Source organism: Lepidochelys kempii, chromosome 1 (genome assembly GCF_965140285.1).
Source record: "Lepidochelys kempii isolate rLepKem1 chromosome 1, rLepKem1.hap1, whole genome shotgun sequence".
NCBI lineage: Eukaryota > Metazoa > Chordata > Testudines > Cheloniidae > Lepidochelys > Lepidochelys kempii.
The window spans coordinates 115655302-115673814 of NC_136380.1; the positions used below are offsets into that span (position 1 = coordinate 115655302).

The 18513-nt window shown below is 38.4% G+C and overlaps 1 protein-coding gene across 8 annotated transcripts in view; it reads right to left on the reverse strand.

Moving 5' to 3' along the window:
* Positions 1–18513, reverse strand: part of NCK2 (NCK adaptor protein 2) — a 162889-nt gene that overhangs the window by 140222 nt on the left and 4154 nt on the right. The window contains exon 3 of one of the 8 annotated variants that reach the window (XM_073351313.2): positions 10425–10532. The exons of 5 other annotated variants lie outside the window; for them this stretch is intronic. The gene's annotated coding sequence lies outside the window, so the exon portion shown is untranslated. Of the gene's footprint in view, positions 1–2634; positions 3778–4017; positions 4488–10424; positions 10533–18513 lie in introns of those variants that run through there. 2 more of the 8 variants (XM_073351296.2, XM_073351324.2) reach the window with 2 other exon arrangements.

The following is an 18513-nucleotide window of genomic DNA, read 5'->3' on the forward strand; positions in this document are numbered from 1 at the left end:
CATAAGACAGGTTTTCCATTCCTCGGATCATCCTAGTAGCCCTTCTCTGTACCTGTTCCAGTTTGAATTCATCCTTCTTAAACATGGGAGACCAGAACTGCACACTGTATTCCAGGTGAGGTCTCACCAGTGCCTTGAATAACGGTACTAAAACCTACCTGGAAATACCTCTCCTGATGCATCCCAAGACCGCATTAGCTTTATTCACAGCCATATCACATTGGCGGCTCATAGTCATCCTATGATCAACCAATACTCCAAGGTCCTTCTCCTCCTCCATTACTTCTAATTGATGCATCCCCAGCTAATAACTAAAATTCTTGTTATTAATCCCTAAATGCATAACTTTACACTTCTCACTATTAAATTTCATCCTATTACTATTACTCCAGTTTATAAGGTCATCTAGATCCTCCTGTATGATATCCCTGTCCTTCTCTAAATTGGCAATACCTCCCCCAGCTTTGGATCATCTGCAAACTTTATTAGCACACTCCCACTTTTTTGCCGAGGTCAGTAATAAAAAGATTAAATAAGATTGGCCCCAAAACTGATCCTTGAGGAACTCCACTGGTAACCTCCCTCCAGGCTGACAGTTCACCTTTCAGTAGGACCCGTTGTAGTCTCCCTTTTAACCAATTCCTTATCCACCTTTCAATTTTCATGTTGATCCCCATCTTTTCTGATTTAATAATTCCCCATGTGGCACGGTATCAAACGCCTTACTGAAATCTAGGTAAATTAGATCCACTGCGTTTCCTTTGTCTAAAAAATCTGTTACTTTCTCAAAGAAGGAGATCAGGTTGGTTTGGCACGATCTGCCTTTTGTGAAACCATGTTGTATTTTGTCCCATTTACCATTGACCTCAATGTCCTTAACTACTTTCTCCTTCAAAAATTTTTCCAAGATCTTGCATACTACAGATGTCAAACTGACAGGCCTATAGTTATCCGGATCATTTTTTTTCCCTTTCTTAAAAATAGGAACTATGTTAGCCATTCTCCAATCATACGGTACAATCCCTGAGTTTACAGATTCATTAAAAATTCTTGCTAGTGGGCTTGCAATTTCGGGTGCCAATTCCTTTAATATTCTTCGATGAAGATTATCTGGGCCCCCCGATTTAGTCCCATTAAGCTGTTTGAAAAGCTGAGCAAAAGGACACTGTCCAACGTACTCTGAGTGGGTTTTTTGCTCATGGTCACGTTTTCAAATCATGCTTGTGGCGTTTTCCCCAAATGAATGTCGGGTACCTTTCCCCTTTTTATTAAAAGTTGTCTTTTCCATACACAGACTCAGTGTTTGCAAGAAGGGAAGAAGTATTGCCTCGTAGAGGTTCCGAGAGGTGGTGTGCAAGTGTCCCAGAACCGGTTCTGTATTAATAAAAGGAACACCCTAGAGATGGAACCAGGCCCTCATTGCTGCCGACTCCACCTGGCAGAAGGGTTACACTAGGATGGAAATTCCTATACTGTTAGGATTCGTAGAAAACTGGATTCTCAGCTATAACTGCTTTTACTTTAACCAAGATTTTCTTTACTTCTCTATGGATGGGAACACTTTTCTTACTGTAGCATTAAATCCAATTCTAACAAGAGTAGTTCAAGTAAATGCGTGCACACACGCTTGTCTTGATTCATATTTTAACTCAGTTTATAGAATGGTTGAAGAATTCCACTGGTGACTTTGAGCTGAAGCAAAACCAAAATCAGTCCCATAAACGGAGAATAATGGAAATACACTCAATCCTCAATCTAATTTGGTAGCATCAGTTTGGTAGCAATCCTCTAATGAGAGATTCATGCTAGAGATGGATAGAGAGAAAGATAAGCAATGCTGTCTAAGCAGAAGATCAACATCCTGTATCCAGTGGAAAAAAATGCAGGAAAGTTCATTTAAAACCATATATTAAATTTAAAAAATTATTGTCAATGTTCTAATCAGACACAGTACACAACTATTTTATTCCTTTAAATCTCAAAATATGTGGTGACAAAGCTATTTTGCACTCTTAATAGGTTTAGCCTCAAGCTACCACAGTGGTCCCCAAACTTTTTATGTCATGCCCCCCCTTACTTGTAACATAATCTGGCCCCACCCACCCCCCGGAGCTGCGGTCAGGAGCCAAGGCCAGGAGTAGGGGCAGGGATCCGGGCCACGGTCAGGGGCTGAGGCCAGAGTTGGAGCTGCAGCTGAGACTGCGAGCGGGGCCTGTGCTGGAGCCGGGAGCAAAGCCAAGGCCGGGAGCCAGGGGCCTAGGCGGGGGCTGCACCTGTGGGTGGGGACATGGCAGGGTGCTCCCTCCCCACCCTCCCTCCCCCAAACATTTCTCTGTGCCCCACTGGGGTGGCAAGCTCCGCAGTTTGGGTGCCACTGAGCTACCAGGTGTTGCACACAGTTTTTTTCAAGTTCCTGTACATATATTTTGTATTTAAAGATAATTCTTCCAATATTCCAAGACTATTACTATTTTGTTTCGATGCTTTTTTCTTGAATATTTTCCAGATAAAGCTTTGGATTAACCTAAGCAAGGTGATCAAGAACACTAAATTTCAATAACAGAGAACAGAAAATGTGGCCTTCAGCATATTAAACTCACTACTGTGAACTATACACGAAAATGTATTACTCACCTCAGAAAACTCTCCATTGCTATAATTGTCATTTCACACACCAGTGATCAATCTTAGCTGAGCACATTCTGAGAGTCCATGAAAAATTACATACCAAAGAAAAATTAAAGCCCTTCCTTCATGAGCAAGTTTACTCACCCTGTGAGTTTATATGAAAATGACTTTTCTGCTGCTTTTTGGTACAAGGACAAACAAACTGAAGAAATGTAGATAGCTGATGGGAGGGGTCAAGACATGTAAATAGCTGATGGGAAGGGACAATGACTCAGCAATCTACATCGTTCATACTTTTAATCAGAAACACATACAAAGACAGCAAGATTACTTTAAAAACAAAATCTTTAAAGTAGATCCAATCTGTAGTCTTAATAACCATTCACACACACACACGGTTATGGAGTACAAAGTATATACCCCGTCTCTCCTTCCTAAGAGGTGCTAGATCAGGATTCTTGATCTCCAACTTGCTCTGCTTTTTCCACTCAGCCAACTGCAGTTTGAAACCTCCAATCTTACACATAAGCCTCCCAATCAGAAGCTGTAGCTAAAGATGCTGAAGAACATCTGGGAGGTAAAAATTCCAGGCTACGTTTAGGTGACTGCCGAAAGATTAAAGATAGTTCTTAATAATAGGAAGAAGGGTTTGGGTGAGGAAAATAAACTAAAGAGTGACACTAAACTGAGACGGAAGTAGATAGAAGATCACAAATAGAACTGGTCAGGTATTTACTGTCAACGTGATTTTGATATAAAAATGAAATTTCTGCAAAATATAAATTTTCGATGGGAAAATTTTGATTTTGCTGAAATTATTTGTTTAGATTTACTTGATGGATTTTCTTGGTTCAACCCAAATCAAGAACAATTTGGCTTTTTTGAATTGAACCGATGCATTTTGTTTGCTTTCAGTCTGACGTTAACTACATTTGTAGTTCAGTGATTCATGCTACCATTCTATCCTCTGGGCAGGGCTCCCTGGCCAGCCTCTATCTCCCAAGACTGAAGTTTCCCCTACTAACAATGCTGTGCCCCATGGTATATGCTGTCAGGCCAGGTAGTCAACCCATAGGCAACAGTGACAGCATCAGGCAACAGAACACCACCACACGAGGCACAGCAGCACCATTAGTAGATGCAATTTAACATCAAGCTAACATAAAACAAAACATCTAAGTTCTGTTAAACATACCACAACATTTCATTTTAGGAAAGTCAAAACATTTTGTTCTGGTAATATATATATAAAAATTCATTTTGACATTTCCCAATCAAAATTTTACAGAACCTGTCATTCAGCAAAAGAAATGCGACATTTTGATTTTTTGCCCTGATTCAGAAGAAAAACAAATGTGAAAAAACAACCAGTTAACAACCTTTCCATACCTGTTGTTCTTTAAGACGTGTTGTGCATGTCTAGTCAACTGTAGGTGTTTGTGCACTCCCGTGCATTGTAGTCACAGAGTTTCTCTCTTGGTGGTACCTGTCAGGGCAGTGCTAGTGCCTTCTGCTCCTTCATGCACTACGCAGGGGCATAAAGGGCCAAGCCACCTGTCATCCGCCTGCCCTCCCAGTTCCTTCTTACTGGAAAAACTCCAAGAGAGAGGGTAAGGAGGGTGGGTCATGAAATGGACATGTGCAACACATCTTCAAGAACAATAGCCACAGAAAGGTTAGTAATCATTTTTGATTCTTCAAATAATTGTACATCCATTCCACTGTAAGAGACTCACCAGCAGTATCAAATGGAGCTCGGTTTGGAACAGGGACTTGAGGACCACTCGTTCAAATTTAGCATCATCTCTAAATTGTTGAGAGATTGTGCAGTGAGAGGCAAACGTATGACATAATAACCCAGCTGCAGCATTGCAAATGTCTAATATTGGCATGTTAGCCAGAAATTCTGCAGAAGTCGCTTGGAATCTAGCCAAATACTCTATCTGGTGGCTTCATGCTAGCCAACTGGTAACACATATATTCATGACAAAATCCTTTGCATGGAAACAGGACTGCCCTTCATTTTGTCCACAAAAGCAATGAACAATTGAGAAAAGCCTGAAAAATGTAGTCATTCCAGGTAAAACTGCTAACGCTCTTCTAACATCTAGAGTGTGCATTCTCTCCTCCCGCTTACTACCATGAGGCTTTGGGGAGAAGGTCGGTAAGAAAATTGCTTGGTTGAGATGAAAAGTGGAGACCATTTTCATAAGAAAGCTTGGAAAGGAAGAAGGTGGCAGACTTTATCTGTGTAAAAAATCTGTATGTGGAGGATCTGATACTAGCATCCTCAACTCCACCACTCTTCTGCCTGATGTAATGGCTACTAAAAGCTCTACCTTCACTGAAAGATGCAACAGAGCAGGTCACCAGAGGCTTGAGACGGGGAACTAATCAGCTTTGTTAAGACTAGATTCAGGTTTCATGGTGCAACAGAACTCTATACATGTGGAAACAGTCTGTCCAATCCCTTACATTGAGATTGGGTTGGAAAAAAGGGAACAGTTATCCACAGAAGGGTGGAATGCTGACACAGCCGCTATGTGTACCCTTATGGGGCTAACTGGGCGATCAGTATAAGACATAAGTATAAGTCCTGTATAACCTTGCACAGAACTTTGGGTAGAAACATACAGCAGACCAGTAGCAAAGCCTCTGTCAATGAACCCAGGCTGTGTCCCACTCTGGAAAAGAACTGGTAATATTTTACACTGTCCTTTGTTGCCAACAAACAGCTTTCCCCACAGCTGGAAAATAGATTTTGCTATGTCTCACCAAGGGACCACACACGGTGATTGATAGATCGCCTGAGCAGGATGTTTGACAGCATATTTCTGAACCCCCAAGTAGTAGGGCACTTTCAGAAATAGAGTTGCCATTGCAGAAGTCCCAGAATAGTACTGCTTCCTGACAAAGTAGAGCAGACCTGTCTCCCCACTGCTTGTTTATATAAAACACAGCAGTCATATTGTTGGTCAGTACCAATACACCCTCCCCCTGATGAAAGGAGCACTATTCAAGCTAACTGGATAGCCCACAACTTCCTGATGTTTGTGTGTAGACTGAGATCTTGGGGAGACCAGGCACCTTGCATCTGTAGAGGCCCAAATTGAGCCCCCCCAACCCAGGCATCCATAACTAAGGTAAGAGATTGTTGAAGGCGAAAGGAACTCCCTGGCAGATATTGGTTGGGTCTATCCACCAATCTATAGAAGATAGGATGTAACTTGGTACGTACACTAATGTATCTATGTGGTGCCTTTTTGGAGAATTCACATCTGCCAACCAGCCTTGAGACACAATCTGGTGTACTGGACCATATAAGTGCACGCTGCCATGCACTGGAGCAGCCTTAAACAGTTTCTCACTGGGAAGACAGTCTGTAGAACCATGGCACAAGAAGATGCTGACAAAGGTGCTTTAGGAGCCAATCTTGACAGGCCTGTAGTGGGCTGAAGAATCAACAAACTCCCCTATTTAGAGGTGTATTCTGGGGAGTGCTTCCCCCTTTAAAGATTCGGGAATGCATTTGAGAGGTCAACCTCTTCACGTCTTTTGATAAGTCTGGCACCAAATCCTATTTCTGATGCCTCTTCCTTGGTATCAGCAATGCCAAGCTGCGTCTTGGTACCAGCAGCCGCTGGCGAGGTGCTCAGTATCCTGACCAAGGTAGACGACTCAGATGGAGGACACAGTGTTGATTTGAGCAGCAGGTGTTTTAGTCTGGCTGCCCTATCTTTTTTAGAATGGGGCTTAAAGCCCTTTAAAATGGCACAACTGTCACTCAGGCTATGTCTACACTACTGCAGTAAGTCGACCTACGCTACGCAACTCCAGCTATGTGAATAATGTAGCTGGACTCAACGTACCTTAGGTTGAGTTACCGCAGGGTCTACACCGCTGGGGGTCGACGGGAGAAAATATCCTGTTGACTTACCTTACTCTTCTCATAAGGGGTAGAGCACAGGAGTCAACTGGAAAGCGATCTGCAGTTGATTTGGCGGGTCTTTACTTGACCCACTAAATTGACCGCCGGCGGATCAATCTCAGAGCACCTATCCCAGCTGTAGTGTAGACCTGCCCTCAGTGACCCTTTCCCCAAGCACTTAAAGCAGCTAGGGAGAGGGTCACTATTAGGCATTGCCTTACCACAAGGGTGGCAGGGCTTGAAATCCAGAGAGCGCAGAATATTTCCAGTACCAAGGCCGTTGCCCAGACCTGGTGTCAGAACCACACAAAACAACAATTATTTTACGAACAACTAACTAACTAACCACACAACATGTACTATTTACAGGACTTGCCTAAAGACTTGCAGAAGCAAGGACAGGGAGCTCCAACAACGGTCATTGGCAATAGGAAGGAACTAAGAGGGGTCAGGGGAAAGGTCTTCCCTTTATGCATGCGCAAGGCAGCAGAGGACACTCGGGCCACTCCAATGGGTATCACTTGGGGGGGAGGACTCTCCAACAACTGTGCACCGGAGCACACAAACACCTATAAAGGAATGGACATGTGCAATCACTTGAAGAATATCGAAATTTCCAGTGAAATGGAAAGTTAAATTTTGTCTTAGCTCTAAGAAACCAACAAGTCTTCTGAAGGGAAGAAAGGAGGTACCACCACAGAAAGCTGCTGCTCACCATCTCTCCTGCTCTTTGTAAGTGAAATTCACCCCAGGGCAGAGAGCCAGCACCAGACTTATACATCACATAAGTGGTTCATAGGTACGATGCTAGCCTTCTGAACAGGGTAAATTTCATGCAATGGCAACTTCTATCCTTGCGTTTACTGATGTCTCCCCTCCCACAGAAACAAACTCCTCGTTATCCCTATTTATTCACCATGCAGTTCTTTCTGTGTAGTGGTCTAATTCAGGCTCCTATCCTGCAAGCTATTCCACATAAGCAAATCTGCACCAATGTGGAGTTCAACTGATATAAGGTCCAATTCAGATGCAAGGCTCCACTCAGAGTACAGATTGCAAGATGAAGCCCGTAAAACGTAATTGCTAAAGAACAAAGGCCTTTGCTCTATTGGCTTCAGTGCACCATGAGCACCCATAGCTTAAATTAATAAAGCAAGCAATCATCTAAAGATCACTAGAGCACTATCCCACATAGAAAAATGAGAAACTAAAACCAGGGTAAAAAATATACCATCATCATAATATTCTGTGCCATTCACAGTTATTTTGATGGAATGGCTCTTTCCAGATTAAGGATCCACGTAGAGCACCCGCTTCAGTCACCCTACAATTCAAATTTTTAACAGGGTACTCCATAGCAGCACCAGGTAGGATTTACTCAACTGCCTATCCACCTCAACATAACTTCAGAAGGGGCTTAATGAGAGCACATGAATTCTAAGGCAATTTACAGTGGTAACTTAATACTGGTCACCACTGTCAGGCAGAAGGGAGATTATTTGGGGATGAGAAAATGAAAGAGGAAACCAAGCTTCAAAAGAGGTTTGCATAATAGGCTGTACAGTATAATTAGTAAAGGAGAAAGGACAAAATGTGAGAACAATGGTATTAGAAAATAAAAATTAGTTGTGGAAGCAGAGAGAACTCTCCACAGGAATGTTATAAAACATTCATTTTAGATTTCTCTAAAGTTAGATGTTTTAAAACCACTTGCAGTAAACCCAAAATGTACTACTTAATATACAACAGTATAAAACATTTATGATTTTTGTGAATGTGAAATGTGAAAATGTTACTATATGTAATGGAAAATATTTTGATAAGGTTTAATAGCTGGAAATATTTGGGAAACTAGTCTCTAGCTGAGCCCTACCTAACACTTTGATACCAGAATATGTGTTAATGGAAAAACAAAACAAGTTTTACACCTGTATAATTGTTTTTGTTACTCTGGTTCATAGAGGGGCTAAATGTATCATCATCTCAAATACTCTCAGACACCTCTGAGCATTCTGACCATTTAAGTGTATAGAAAGTACACTTAGTGAGCATTCATCTGTAGGGTCAAATCATGCTCACGTTATTCTCATTTAAGTCAATGGAACTAACTTCTCAAATAAGATAAATAGGTTTGGAGCCAAAGTTTACAATCTAATGTTTTCTTCTTTTAAACTGGTGAAGTAGTCCTCCCTACCTTGTATGTCAGTGGAGTTAGACGTGATCCCAAAATATGTCATTCAGAGTCAAGGCATTCAGAAGTCTTCACCAGACTGACACTATTCCTAATTATATCTATGCAAAAAATGCTGCATAAGGAAAACGGTGATGGGAAAACACTGACCAATGACCAGAATCTAAGGACAAGCAGTGGTTTTTCAATTTTCTCTGAATAAATAAGTGACATGCCTACTAAAATTCCACCATAAATAAAACCAAATTCTTCTAGAATCAGTTACAGAATATTTATAATATTGGCACAAGTCAGTATTTATGAAGTGTTTTTATTTATGTAGACATGCTGTAGTTATCAATAAGATATAACCTGAGCCACATTTCAAAGATTAAACTGTTAAGGAAACTGACCCATTCTCTACTACAAGAATTCCATGTAGAAGGATAGTGAGGAAACAATAACAGAGATACAGAGAGAGAGAAGAAAAAGGGATCTGTATTACCAGTAGTTATGGAGTTGGCAGTAGAATCTCCTTCTCCACCCCACTAATCATTTAAGTGATTATTTACAGCAGATCCACCTCCAAAAGAATTCTTAATTTATTTAACTGGGTTTGCAATGGCTGAAAGTTTAGGTTTAGAGCACAATTTTTCAGTGCTGTTAAAATAAAATGTTATTTGCCAAAACAACTCTAAGGGTACATCTACATGAGAGAAAATGTGCCTTAAGACAGGTGTCTGCTAGGGATCCCGGTGTCAGTTTTCGCTGCCTTTTTTTTTTTTTTTTATTAAAACAATGTAAGGGTGGATTGGACAAACAATGTAAAGGTGGACTGGACTATAAACCTGTTACAGAACAGTATTATACAACCATATTGCTCCCAATCTATGCAATCAATTAAAAAATCCTGTTAGTTTAGGGCATCCATGCTCTGTCATAGACACACACACTACAGAACAGTAATATCTGTAGGGCAGAAAATTCCTAGAAGTGGCACTGTGGGATTCTATATTTATCCACTCGCAACAGCTTACTTGTCAAACTCACTCCAACTGCCAGAACTGTAAAATCCACTTGGCATCTGAGATATCAAGCTGTGTTCTTGGTATCTTATATATTCAAAAGCAAGAAAGATTTTGCAATCAGATATTAGTTGACAATTGTGTTGATGTAAGAAGCAAAAACACATCTAACAGATGTAATGGGATGCTCTCTTTTTATAGTAAGCTAGTAATTCAGATACATAGGAAATACATATGCCTTCTTACTCAACAATGTTTTTATATAGATTTAGGACTATAACCACACTTTAGCTGAAGAACAATGTGTAAAACAGTGTGATGATCAACTTGTAAAAATTTGATTAAAAATCTTTAACATTATAAAACAAAATATTCTTGAAGGTTGTGGAATAGTTTTAAGACTATTTTTAATCAAATAGCTTTTGAAAAGATGTTTAAATTGTAAGTTACAGAAATATCATATAGTACAGAAACAGCACCACTAATGACTTATATAGTTATTTTTATAGTACTCAGAAGTTAACTTTCTTAATTTTAAAATGCTTACATCTATACAAATTAGTCACACATAAATCTATATAAACAAAGCTAAGTTTAGCCTTAATGGAAGCACTGCCAGAGCACACTAAATCTACACATAGTACCATCTGTTTAGATAATATGGCAATAGTACCTTAGATAGATCATTAAAATAATCAGTTTCTGTTGAGTGCAGTTTTTTAGTTGACACCACACCCACCACACACCATCCCTCATGTCAAGCTTTCATTTGTTTCCACCTCTGGGGGGAAAAAAAAAAAAGTCAGCCTTTTGACAAATATTTACCTTTACACAAAATTTCTGTATGCTGTTGTTTCTTTTACATTTACTACAAAAAAACCCTCTAATATAAAGTTTATAAGAATCCTCAGAATCATACAAAAATTACCTCAATCTTTGTGTGTATATAGCTATATAAAGAATAGTTTTGGCATCTGGAAAAGTTATGAAATATCCTTCAATTTGAGTAAGATATCAAATCTAGTTTCACTATGTAACCTGAAGCAATATCCCAAAATGGTTTATTCTAATATCAGTTCTGTAATAATTTAAAAAACTCTCAACCCACTGTGGAAAATAGTGTGTGTATATAGACCACGTGATTTGCCAATTGTTTCTCCCAAACTGTAAGCAATCTACAAGTACAGTGTGGTGGAAGTAGTATGAATTACCCAAGTCTTATAATTTTAGAGTTAATAGCCTCCCAAAAAAGCAACATTTGAAAATGGATATGTAATGATTGAATGCAATTCAGCAAAAGTGATCTCTATTACATTAAAGGTAAAATTATATGATACATATAAAAATTAGACTATATCAATTTTAATTAATCCTTCCCAGCCATGACACTATAAGCTACAACCATTTTTCATCATCAGTTTCCACAGTGCTACAACAGACTTGTTTTTTTCCTTAAACCAAAGCAAATTTCAAGAGAATCAAAATTTCTAAGTATCAGAACCCTATTTCAGTAGTTAAAAAAAAGGAAATCAAAGAACAAAAATAAATCATGACCAGACCCATTCTGAAAGGCAAATTAAAGGAATCTGACAATTGTTGGAGATAGGAAAGAAGTCTTTGTACCCTACTTAAAATATCTATTGTGATTTTTTTAAAATATATTCCATTTAGACAATAAAAAGATTTGCGTATCCTTTGGAAGGTCAGCGTTCAAGACCAAAAACTTCTTCAGCCCTGATCCCGCTAAGATTTACATACTTACATCTTTAAACTGTATGTACATTGTGAACAATCCCATTGATTTAAGTGGGTCACTGATGGGTCAATTTAAATGGGTTTTTATTTTATTTCTATTTTTCAATTTTTAAAACCCAATACTTATTTTCAAATTAATTTTTCTGCTTTTTAATCTATTGCCTATTTTTTGCCTTTGTCTAGTTTTCCTTTTTTTTTTAAATCATCCATATAGTACAGAAAATATGTTGTTTTTCCTATTTTTCCCCAAATTATCAATCCTTCCCTTTCTCTATTGACTTTATCGGATTAAGTCCTCTTTGATCCATTCATGTTCTTTAATGGATTCTGAAAGTACTTAATGAATAAGGCTATTCTCACTCCACAAGCAGTCCCATTAAATCAATCGCAAGGTACTATGCAGGAGTACAGAATCTGGCTGTAAATATAAGTTGACTATTTAAACTGCATGGCTACCAAAAGTTCATCATACAATTTAGCATATGCACTTTGACAAATTAAAGACTGCGTAACTGGAGAACATATGATCTACGATGCAACTTAGGCCCTGATCCTGCAAAGACTTACAAATGTTCTTAACCTTTCACACTATAAGTAGGCCCATTGACTTCAATAGGACTACTCACCAGGCATAAGGTACCTAAGTTTTCGCAGGATCAGTGTCACAATGTGATAGGTAGGATGCAAATGATAAAGAAAAATTAAGAATGTTTTTGACACTGCTTTTAAATCACAGTAAGACTATCTTTCAGAGGCCCCAATTCTGTGAGGGGAAAGAAAAAAGTTTAAAAATTGAGCAAAATGACTTTAAAACAGAAAGAGTAAAAGGTTATAAAATGGCTGTGAACAATGATATTACAAGACAGTAAAGGTAAAAAATGCACATCAGCCATGCAAACAACTTTACTCATTACGGCTTAATGGACAAGCTAGTGTTCTTTTAAAGTAAGACTATATAATCTCAGAAAGAAAAGGAGTACTTATGGCACCTTAGAGACTAACCAATTTATTTGAGCATAAGCTTTCGTGAGCTACAGCTCACTTCATCGGATGCTGTAGCTCACAAAAGCTTATGCTCAAATAAATTGGTTAGTCTCTAAGGTGCCACAAGTACTCCTTTTCTTTTTGCGAATACAGACTAACACGGCTGCTACTCTGAAACCTATATAATTGCAGATCATTAAGATTCTACATGCATCCTTTAATAGCCCGAGTGCTTATTAAGATGGATCATCTTCTGATACTTGTGCTAAACACAAGCTTGATTACAACCCAATTTTAAAACAAATACAAATTCCATCACCCTTACACAGATATCTGATTAAACTCCTAATATTCTCAAATTAGGTCATTCAGAATCCTCAATATTATAAAACGAAGTGTTTTGATGTAAGAAAATGTTAATCATTCAGTGTCAAGTGGAGGGTAGATCCCTTATTATAATGTTTATTATTTGAGATGATAGTGTTAATTTTCCTCTTTACAGATGTTAAATAGAATTAAAAATTTAATGTAAAAGTAAGTCCACAATAGAAATATTTTGTACAATCGCAGCACTGTTAACAGAGTCAGAGTGACTACAAAACCCGACAGAACAAAGCAGTGACAAGTCATCTAAAAATTAAAAACAGGAGAAAAGGGAGCACTTGGTAATTTTAGATTCTTAATTATTTACATTCCTTTTAAAGAAAATATTTAACAATAAGCGCTTAAATATTTTTGTATTCAACCTTTATGCTTGAAACTCTCACCGTTTCCCTTTAGTAGTCATAATATTGTATCCATTTTGTCATTTTTAATTAAAAAACATAAGCCTGTTAAAGAGAGACAAGAAAAAATAATCGACTTCAACATATTTTATTTGACAAATTTGTAAATTTGACAAAGTAAGTCTTAATCAGGATTATGAAGGAACCTGTGTAAGGCTGACTAACAAAGGATACGGTATCATAAAACAGAACAAATGGAAAGAGGGTAACAACTAGCTGCCACCAATTTCTAATTCTTTAATGCTACAGAAGGCGCACAGACCAGTGGTTCTCAAACTAGGGCTGCCGCTTGTTCAGGGAAAGCCCCTGGCAGGCCAGGCCGGTTTGTTTACCTGCCGCGTCCGCAGGTTCGGCCGATCGCGGCTCTCACTGGCTGCGGTTCGCCGCTCCAGGCCAATGGGGGCTGTGGGAAGCAGCGTGGGCCAAGGGATGTGCTGGCTGCTCTTCCTGCGGCGGTGAACCGTAGCCAGTGGGAGCCGCGATCGGCCGAACCTGCAGACGTGGAAGGTAAACAAACCGGCCCGGCCCACCAGGGTCTTTCCCTAAACAAGCGGTGGCCCTAGTTTGAGAACCACTGGCATAGACAACACTTTTCACTGATAAGAGAATACACAACTGTACCATTAAACCTGTATACTACTGTCAGTTTCATCTTATTTAAACTGAGTTGCCATGCAATACTACACACTGAAGTACTATGTCCTCAAGTTACACTGTTATTATGTATAGATTCTTTTCTAGGTTTACAAAACTTCCGAGTTTTAGTCTAAGCCAAAAGAGCTGCCAAAATGAAGCTGCAAGTTTACTGATAAATGTTAGTCAAAGCTAAACAACAAAAAATAGGGACTTTTGTATCACTGATGGGTTTCTTCTTATGACCTCCACGTGTCAGCTTCTTGCTCCTCCCTCAACTGCAAAACTGAAGAGTGGTGTTGATATGTTGACTAGTTTTTGCCAACGCTTCAAAAATTTTAAATAAAATAAATAAATGCTTTCTTCTGACACAATATGCTCAAATTTTTGCTGCTTCATACTTTTTCTAAAAGGGAGTTAAGTAATATTGTACACATTTGCAATAGCTTATAAACTGATTAAAAGGGAGTCTTAAAATGAAACAAAATGTGGTTTTAATTGGCAAAAGTAAATGCTCAATGCCAATTTTACTGAATTTAGCATTTTTTCCAGCCAATCCAATTTTATAAGTTAGTTGTTGGACAAATGCGAACTTTAAATTACAATGGGATCTTGTATTTCTGCTCCACTGAAGAGATAGCAAAATTTATTGTAGAATTATTTTAAGTTGTGGGGCAACATTAACTTGTAGCTGTCTGTATTTCCACTCCATAGAATCCAAAATCCTTGCCACTTCATCATGCAATAGTTGTGAAATTTAATAACCCTTTTAGTATGTTTGGAAGTACAGCATACGTCCAGGAAAATGAACATGTGGTTTGTCATTATGATAGATTAACAAAGTGCAGCCCCAAAATGTTCCCTACAGACACATGCACTGCTTTTTGCACTGAAAGGTTGAAAAATCCTTCCCTGGACATTATACAAAATGGCACCAGCTTTTCAACTAAGCACTGAATTTCTTTCGAACTGCATTCATTTACTTTGACACGGATGCCATCCAAGACGTATACTGAAGATGAGAAATAGAAAACACCAAATAAAAACATGCTGCAATTAGAAGAAAGGAAGGGGAAGACCCTACATCTATACTACATTGCGTTGTCATGTGACCAGAACTAAAGCTAAGAAGGACATTCTGCTCTGTACTCAGTTTTCCTCTAAGAAGTGGTGCTATTGATTCAGCGAAGTGGCAGTCTTAATTCATTAATGTCTCTAAGATACTCTGATAGTCTTAGAAAGAAGTTCAAAGTAAATTATTATTAATATGGTAAGTTAAACTCTGCCTTCCTAAATTACTCCCGTAATGTTAACTGGATTTAGCGGTTTTCATCTTCTGCCCTACACTCCTAGTGTAGTGTAGCTGAGAGCTGTTGAACGGATATATTTTGCCACAGAGGTGGCTAAAACGTCAGATGACTGAAGTAATTGTTGTATAGTTTTTAAAATACTTTGGGAATCATATGAAATGAAAGGCTTTAAAACATCTGAACAGAAAAGAAATACCATCTTTATAACAATACATTTAATTTAATATATAACTTTAAAAAAATGTTTTCTTCTCAAAATTATCTAAGCCAATAATGAACAGCCAGCTGCTCTTCAACATTTAATGACCTCTTTTAAAAATAAATACAGGACACTATAGCTGATAAATGCAATCATTCCAAAAACAAACTCAGTCCTTTTCTATGAAGATCAGCTTTGGTAACTTTCAGCACTAAGCAACTAGTAACCCCCAGTGCTAGCAGAATCTAGCTTCCTGCCGCAGCATAAGCAGCAGTACACTTCCCTTTACCAGTCCGCCCCATCCATCTTCCCATTGATGGCTCCAAATTGCACTGAATGCTCATATTTGTGTCAGCCTGACCCACAGCTACTGTAAGAAGAGACTGCTGCCATTACTAAGGAAAGCAGCCAACTCCTGCGTAGAGCAGAAGCTGCTAGCAGCTGAGAAAATGAAAAGCACCTACCCACGTACTATAAAAAAAGATGGAATTTAGTACACATGCTTTACTGAACGCAGTCCTCAATCTCTGACCCTTCAAAAAGCTTCCAAATCCTTCTGTATCCCTTTTTCTATTACAATAAAAATCAGCCACAAATAATCTCGACCTTCCAGACCCGCAAAATATTAACACACATCAGGAAAAATATTATCATTCTCCCTTCTTAAAAAAAAGACAATAAAATAAATTTGTAAAACAGAACTTCCCTTTAGGTCTGCCAGTGCATTTTCTTTTATTGTTGATCAGTTCAAACTAAGATATTTGGGATAGGGACCAAGTCTTGTACAGCATCCAACACATTAAAAAATAATCCAGGTAGAATCCTTAGACAAGGTGGCAAAAAGGAGAAGGTGTGCTGCCCATCACAGTATCCCAGCTCTTTGCTAGGAGACTAACAGCACTACTGATTGATTATGGACCATATCCTGGCTCCCAACCTGCCTTTCAATCAGGAGTAAAGACATTTATTTAAAAATAAAAGCATTCACTTCACAGAGCCCTCCCCGATTTGAAAAGCAAACCTATATTATGTTTCCTATAGCAATGGATCTTGATCATACTCCACACACTGTAAACCTCAATATCTACGTTACACTACATACACAGTTACCTAAAATACTTCACAGGTGCAACATGGCTGAGGTTAAAGTTGCTGAAGAAACCACTTTTCTGATTTCTATGTATTTAAATTTTCCAACTCAGGCACTACATTAATGTAATGTATATTTATATCTACATTCCTTAGAAGACTTTGAAAGTTGTCCTTTCTAGACCATTGCATGGTCATCTTGAGTTTTACCTACTTCACAGTATAAATACATACACGTTGCATATCACCACATGGAAACCTATGTCAGTTTTGACACTGACCTCATCTACCAGGCAGGAAAGAAAATCGCATTGCCATATAAAGCTTATTTCTGACATTCACAAAACATTCTGTTATAGCCCAGCAAATACAGTGGACACTTAGGTAACTAACCAAGAGTTTTTCATAACATTCAGTATTTTTCAAATTCAACACTTTACTGAAAGGGGCTGGTACACTCTGCTTGTTTCTATGCATATTTAGAACAGTTTTAAATTAATAATGCTGATAATTGCTAACCAAGATTCTTTTCTGCACACTTGAACTTATACACTTAATAAAGCCTACTAAATCTTAAAAATACCTCTGTTAAACCAACTCGCTATACAAGAAGTGTTTTTTCTCATGGGTTCAAAATTTAGGATCCATTCTTTTGTTAACAAAATGGAAACAAATTCATCTACTATGTAGAAGATGTATACTTTACACAGATCTGTTCTTGTAATTCAACTTTCAATTCCATTTCATGTTTTCATGCACTATAAATGAATTATTCTCATTTGTATTAATTAAAAATAACAAATCATACATTTATGTAGCCCCTTCAGCATGAAAAATTTCAAATAACTTTAAAAAACTAAACACCATAAAGAACTGCTTCACCCACTATTAAAGTGAACTATATCATCAGTTTAACCATACAAACCACCGCTACAGAATAATTTATGATAAACTTGCTAATGTATCTAATAGCAACTGCAGGGAGATTTCGCTTGATAAAATGGAATTATCTAAAATGGAAATTGGCTTGGAACATTTGGGTCAACACTCAGTCTTGCAAAAAGTGCTATGGGTTGTTTAATGACCACAAGTCATCAGGACCTTGTTTAATATCTCTTCCAGAAGATGGTACCTCATAACTGTGCCGTACCAGCACGGGAAGTTGGTTTTGCTGACTGGCTTTTCTACACATCAAGTTACCGCACAGCAAGCCAGGTTGTGAATGTATGGTGCATCAACTTCCCACGCAGTAACATCCTGTGTGGATACTTACAGTGCACTGAAAGTTCTGGAGTGCAACTTGGCTTGAAAGCATAGTTAGCCAAGCAAAAATTCTGAAGTGTTAGACTTGGCTAACTATAGTTTCAAGCCAAGCTGAACTCCAGGACTTTCACTGTGCTGCACTAATGTCCACACAGGACACATTACTGAACAGCAAGCTGGTGTGCTATAGTCACTCTCTGTCTAGGTGAGCACTTAGAGGAAATAATGTTACCTACTAAATGACCAAGATCAGCTGAGTTTTCCAAGGAGATATTCCATCCAAATATTGATAGCGGTACCACCCTACTTAACTTGTGAGTGTTTACAAGATCTCACCCTATGGCAACTGAAGGCATTGTGGTATTTATGTATACCTTAAATATGATAAAAAGAAAATGCACTTTCTTTAGATATTTTCCTTTACAGGAAGTGAAAAAGCAGGTCTCCTCCACAGCAACTTCGCCCATCCCCAGAGGCTATCCCTCCAAAACCAGGATGAGCTATTTTGATGGAGCATCATCCAATGAGGCTTATCCAGCATCATGCACCACTACTAAATTCATTTTGAACTAAAAACACTAAAGAAACTAAATTTATAGCAAATCACTGGGAAATTACTTCAAAACTTTTGACTAGTTCCACAAATAAAATTCCTAACATAGAAAATGTAATGATTACAGCCATGCCTTGAAAAAATCCATTTATCAGGTTAAATGGAAAGTTTTCCCTGATAAGTGGGCCTAA